The sequence below is a fragment of the Vicia villosa genome, linkage group LG3 (genome assembly GCF_029867415.1).
Source record: "Vicia villosa cultivar HV-30 ecotype Madison, WI linkage group LG3, Vvil1.0, whole genome shotgun sequence".
NCBI classification, from domain to species: domain Eukaryota; kingdom Viridiplantae; phylum Streptophyta; class Magnoliopsida; order Fabales; family Fabaceae; genus Vicia; species Vicia villosa.
Window position 1 is genome coordinate 165,554,920 of NC_081182.1, and position 7,296 is coordinate 165,562,215.

Here is a 7,296-nt window from a genome sequence, read left to right on the forward strand (position 1 = left end):
GTCAACATACTCTTTAAGAAGCTCTACCATCCTCTTCTTAACATCTTGACCAAGCAGCGCCCCAATCTTGACTTCCTTTTTATCCTTTTCAGAACCCAAGTTGATGACTTCCAATGGCTCTTTATACGGCTGAATGGTGTCTTCCTCGTGCTCAAGCAGTCGGGAAATCTCATCAGGAATACATTCATCACTCTCTTCTTCCGCCTCATACACAGGACACTCGAAGTTAGGAGAGGGCGCAGGGTCATTACTTTCAACGGTTTTATTGATTAATCTGCACAAATGATTATTATTTCAGGAAAAGGAAAGATATATGCAACATGTAATCGTGCAGATTATGGAAAATGAAAACATTTTTTAAGGTTTTTTGTGTTACCACTTTCCAGAAAAAGCAAAAAGATAAAAAGCATTTATATGCAGAAACAAAATGACTTTTATTGATGATTTTAATGTTTAAAACAAGCAGAAAAAAGCCCCAACAACTTCACTTTCATCTTGGGCAGAATGAAAGGATTTTGAAAAACATAAAAGCAAATTACTTTGAGACATGAGTACACTCAGGAATGTCAATGGTGATCCAATTCTTAATCATCTTTCCATGGGTCACAAAGTTTGGCACTTCTGGCTCTGGTTCGTCTCCAACAATAGCGTTCACTTCTGGAGGAGTCTTCCCAAGACATCCATACACCATGTTCACGGCAGACGCTTCATGAGTTGGCAATGGATTGTTCTTCACATTTGGACCAATATCACGGAAAGAAAGCATTCCAGAACGGACCAATCTCTGAACTTCATTCTTCAGGGGCCAACAGTTTTCCAAATCATGCCCAGGAGCATTCTGATGAAAAGCACAAGTGGCATCAGCCTTGTACCACCAAGGGAGTTTCTCTGGAACAGGAGGTGGTGACCTTGGTTGAACCAGCTTCTTATGAATTAGAGCAGGATACAGTTCAGTGTATGTCATAGGAATAGGATCAACATTAACTCGAGGATACGGATTCCGCCTTGCTGGTTGTTGATTAACAGGAGCTACAGGCACTGAATTCACAACAGGAGTTACTGACGCCACTTGTTGAGATTGATTCCTGACTCGACTATTCCTCCCATGAGAAACAGCATTGGCATCTGACTCTTTCTTCTTTTGGAATGAAGAACCATACTTCTTTGCACCACCAGATGAATTTTCATTTCGAACCAAACGACCTTCTCGCACAGCTTCTTCTAATCTGACACCCATACCCACCATTTCGGTGAAGTCTACAGGAGCACTAGCAATCATCTTCTCATAATAAAACGGACCAAGAGTCTTCAGAAAAATCTTAGTCATCTCTTTTTCTTCCATCGGAGGAATCACTTGGGCGGCAACCTCACGCCATCTCTGAGCATATTCCTTGAAGGATTCCTTCTCTTTCTGCATCATAGCTCGCAATTGATCCCTATCAGGAGCCATGTCCACATTATATTTGTATTGCTTCACAAACGCTTCAGCCAAGTCATTGAAAGTGCGAATATGGGTGCTATCAAGGCCCATATACCACTTAGAAGCAGCTCCAGTCAAACTGTCTTGGAAATAATGGATCAACAGACGTTGATCATCAGTGTGAGTGGACATCTTCCTTATATACATCACCAGGTGCGCCTGAGGACAGGAGTTTCCTTTGTACTTCTCAAATTCAGGAAGCTTGAACTTAGCAGGTACTTTCACATTAGGAACAAGGCAAAGATCATGCACATTCTTTCCAAACAGTTCTTTCCCACGCAAGGCTTTCATCTCTTTTTGCAGTTCTTCAAACTGATCTTGGAAACCATCCATTCTATCATGAATTTCACTTGGAGCAGCATCATAAATGGGCTCTGGGACAAAAGGACCAGTATGAACAATAGGAGAGGTGTTGACCATAACAGGAGTCAACGGGCGAGTCATCTCAGGAACAGACAAATAACCTTCAGGCATGCCCCAGGGATATCCATTAGGCATTCGTTGCTGAGTAGCACCAACAGGAATAGCAGGAATGGTTGTAGCAGCAATTTCAGAAATCACAGTGGTCTGACCCTGAGCTTGGGCATTGGGAGGAAGAACCTGATTCTGATTCTGAGTTTGATTCTGAGCAGCCATCAATGTCTCAACCAGAGCAGTGAGACGATCCACACCAGATCTCAAAGTAACAACCTCTTCACGTAGCTCACGATTCTCTTGTTCAAGACCTTCCATCTTCTTCTTGCAGTTAGCTCGAGTATTATACCGGTGAGACAGCTTGATTCTGTATGAAGAACACTGAATAAGACCTCGGGAATACTTTCGGAAGCAGGACCAAAATGCAGAATGATGCATGAAATGCAATGCAAATGATCTTTATTTTGGTTTTCCAGGAACTTTTAAGACATTAATTGTAAACATTAGTAAAAAACATCATAAAACATAACAATATTCTTTCATTAATCATGGAAAAGCATACAAAAGGATTCAGAGATCCAAAATTACAAAACAAAGGAAAAAGCTAAAAACTAGAAGGGAACACTTCTGACGAAGATCCAACTCCTCTCTGCAGCTTCCTACGGAGCTTCTCCAATTCATCTTCATAAAAGGCTTTCAAATGAGCATTCTCGACCATCAGCTTATCAGCAACTTCCTTCCATGCGACTGAATCTTCTTGTGGTCTCTTTCGCTTTTCACCATGTTGTTGAAGCAACTCTTCTTGATGACGAATCTGATCTTCCTTTTCCATCAACCAACCGTCTTGGATATCAAGCATTTCATCTTTTTCTTTCAAGTGTATCTTCAACTCTTTGTTCTCAGACTCCAAAGCATCTCTTTCCGCTCTCAACTTAGCCACGAGCTCTAGATGTTCTTCACTACTTTCAACAGGAGTAGTGAGAGACAATGGTGGAGCAATGGGTAGAGAAGGCTCTTCGAGTAAATAAGGCATCTGAAAAGTATGAGCTCTAGCTTGAACCCAATCAGTGTAGTCTTTGAGAGCAACACATTGTTTCGTTCCCAAATGTCTCTTCCTATCAACATGGTGCCAAGCACGCACAAACCGATTTCTCATATCCGAATTTCCATCTTGATTAAGATAGAAGATTCCTGACACAAGGATGCTAGCAGGTCGCTCCTTCATGGGGTAACAAAATTGACGTCTTGCAAGAATGGGGTTGTAGGTAATTCCTCCTTGTATACCAAGAAGAGGTACATTAGGGAATTCTCCACAACTATCAATAATCTCACCAATGTCATAAGCAGGATTGTACCAATGGATATTCCCATTAGTAAGAGGCATGATCTTCTGAGACCACGAGAGACCATCTGGATTGTTCAAGAAACTCTTAGCTTGAGGTAAGTGAGAAATAAACCACTTATAGAGCAAAGGAGTGCAACAATTGATAAGTCCACCTTTCTTATCATTCCTATGGTGAATGGAATGATAAGTATCCCCAAGCAAAGTAGGCACAGGATTCCCAATCATGAAAATCCGAATAGCATTAACATCGACAAAATGGTCAATGTTGGGAAAGAGTATCAAACCATAGATGAGCAAGGCCAGAAATGTCTCAAAAGCAATCATACTTCCTTTACTAGCCAACATAGAAGCCTTTCCAATCAAGAACTTAGAAGTCAACCCCCAAATTCCTCCTTTTTTGGTCATGTTTGCTTTTACATCTGATATTTTTAAATGAAGGAGTTCTGCTATCTCATCAACCTGAGGCTCTTTCTCCAAACCACTAAACGGTATGTCATCCGTAACCGGTAAACCAATCCAATAAGAATACTCCTCCAAAGTGGGCATAAGCTGATAATCAGGAAAGGTGAAACAATGATAAACCGGGTCATAAAACTGCACAAGAGTCTCAAGAATCCCCTTTTCCACTTTAGTCTTCAAAATAGAAATCAATTTCCCATAACGACTTTTGAAGTTGTCAAGATTAGGAACCAAAGTTGCTAGCTCTTTCAATTCCTTTGCACTTGAATTTCTGAAAGTGTGCTTCTTGATGCTTCTCTTTTGATCCATGGTACCTGTTATGTTTACAAAAAATGTCTCTAAGTTCCTTGAAAACCATTTGTGAATGTTATTTTTTATGAATGCATGAATGCATGGTTTATGCACCAATCACAATCAAGAGCACACAAGATCACATCAAATCACACAAAAATCACACAGTCCAGGTTCAAAGGTTCGACGTCACGAGCATGGAGCCATGGGTCTACCCATCCCACAAGGTGTGATCTAAGGAATTTTGTACCTGCCAATCGGGTTCTACAAAGGTTCCCAGAGTTTTCAATCTTCTATCGGATATTACCGGCACGCACAATTGCTCATGGGCGCCAATAATATGCCTAAAAAGACCTCGTCTGAGCGTAGTATCGCATGACAACAAGCTCAAATTGGTACTTGATCTTGTTTCTGCACTACATCCTAAAAAGGCTTAGATTGGTTAAAAAGGGTTCTAGGCCATTCAGCTTCTACGGACACTCACTATTGAAAGTAATAGCGTTATCACGATGGTTCGTAACAACCTCTACTACCTTCCATGAGGCCTCCACTGATTGGGGTTCCACCATATGACGCTCATGGTAAGGATTGCTCCTGACATGCGACTATTGGTCTTACCACCTCCTATCTCAAGTTACTCACCAAAGTCCGGTTTAGGACTTTATCTCATCACAGAGGAACCATCGAGCACCAAAAAGAAAGAAAAAAAAAAAAAGAAAATAAACAAACAAAGCACACAATAATATATACAAATACAAAACACACAGATAAACAAAAATAGGCTTAACACACTTAAAACTGGATCCCCAGTGAAGTCGCCATTTTTCTGTAGCGGGGAAAATCTGATATCGAAGCCATGAGATTGACTCGAATCAATATTCCGTTTGAAATCGCTACCGCGCTTTATTTTTTTTCAAAGGAAAAGGGAAAAGAACGTAAAACCCAAAGTTTTGTTTTTAAAACAAGAAAGAGATCTCAGGTACGGGTGTTGATTATATGAGGGGAAGGTTTAAAGCACCCCTCATATCTGTGGTACTCCACAGGAACCTTTTTGAAAATCTGTGTTGTGTGTGTGCTAAAAAACGGTTTGTTTTATTTTTAAAATAAGCTCGGCAAAGCGTTAAGCTTTGGGCCTACATACCTCCTCGGTGCAATGGAGAAGTCAGAGCTAATGTAGTTCCGCTTTTGGGAAAAAACGTTTTAAAACGAATAAACACTTTGGTGTCGTTAGAGAGAAATACTCAGCCATTGATTTTGAGCATGAGAACAAACAAGTTCTTTGCATCGCAAATGAAAGAAGGGCTCCAACTCGGATAAAATCAACGAGTATGCCACTAGCTCTCTCACGCGGAAAAGATCTCGTTATTATCAATCAATTTCAAAATCGTGGGGTATAACCACTCGTTCCGACAGTTAACGGTGTCTAAACTTTTGAAGAAAAGCCACTAAGGGCGAAAGATATTTTTAAGAAAAAGGTTTTGAAAAGATTTGCAAACATAAGAATATTTTGGAAAAAGGGAGAAGATTTTGAAAATTTAAGAATGGGAGGAGATGAAGAGGCTAACCTAATGCATAAAATAAAAGCTAAGGAAAGAAACGGTCTAACCGAATAAGAAGCCAACACTTGACATTAAGAGCCAAGGTAATTTTCCCATCCTTTGGATTTATCAATACCAACACATTAACACTTGGGGATCCAGATGAACTTATTGTCTTAGCACCATTTTTTCATTAAGCACATTAAGATTCTGACAAAAATTGGGCAGAGTAACGGCTGTTTTTGGGTAAAATCCTTATCTCAATGCCTTGGAATTAACCATCAAGGGCTTTCAAGGAAATACCTGCACACATAAACATACAACAGAACAATGCCAGACAGACAGAACAATCACAGGATAGTAATAGAATGAGTCCAAAGGTACTAGGTCCATAAGTCCGAATCTCCAAATTGCTAGGGATAGTAACTGATAGTCCAAAGAGAACCTTATATATTTTTTAGATTTTTGATTATTTATTAGTGTTTTAGCAAGAAAAATAGAGTATGGTCCAAGTGGACAAAAGAAAAAAATGACGGAAAGTAAATATGATGAAATGATAAAATAAAGCGATAAAGCGAGAAATATAAAGAGCGGTAATATAAAGAGCGGTAATATAAAGAACGATATAGTAAAGGTGCGGAAATTAAAGTTAGTTGTTAAATGTTAAAGATAACCATCTTGAAACTTGTCAAGTATGTTATCAAAGTTAGTAGGAGATCGATGGTGAGTGAATGATGTACTCGGATTTAAATTCAATGGGGTTTATCAGAAGCTTGATAAAATCATAGCGACTACACGATAAAAACCTCCACAAGTCTTAAATCAACCGCATACAATTCTCTTCCATATTTGATCTTTTTTATTCGGGACACGAAATATTGCGCTATGTTAAGCAGATCGCCAAGTGATTTATATAGAAATCACCCTACAACGAGGCCGGTCAAAACTTTATGTGCTAATGCATGCGAGAAGAACGATATGTAGATCGCCTTCCGAAAGCAATACCGCACGAAAAGAAAATAGGTGAGTGATCTAGTCTTTACCAAGAATCCATAAGAATTCTCAAGGCATTAAGACTTTCATCGACCAAAATAAAAAGAAGTAAAAGATGGAACCACATTAAAAGCTCCTTTCATCCATAATTTCAATCACTTAATATTGCGGATTTGGATTCTCATCCTATCAACGCCCTAAGTCCATTGAAATTAGAGAGAAATTAGGCCTCTAACTTGTGATTCAAAGAAAATATCAAAAGAATGGAGTAGAAGATGAGTTAGAACCAAAAACAAGTCAAAAACCACAAAAATAAGCATTCTGCCCAGATGTAAATCGATTTGCACAGAGTGTAAATCGATTTGCATAACTCTGTTTTCAAAATCTGCGCAGTTTTCAGTTATGTAAATCGATTTGCACAAGATGTAAATCGATTTGCACAACACAGTTTTCAAAAAAACAGCAAATAAAGAGAAGAAAACTTGTTTAAACATAAAACCAAACACCTTGTGATCTTGGATCAATTTGTGCACGAAAATGTATCAATTAAGCAAGCAAATCTCATCAATGTAGCACCAAAGGTGCATCAAGCATAAACAACAATGGATCACATCTTGAATTATGGATTGGATCTAGAATTTTACCAAATCTTTCACAAACTTTGAATCTTCTTCAAGAACACACAACCACAAGCCTTGATCTATCACAATTGATGAAGAAAAGTAGTGTTTATGTTGAGGTTTAGCTCTAAATTAGTGAGGTTCAAGATGTGACTC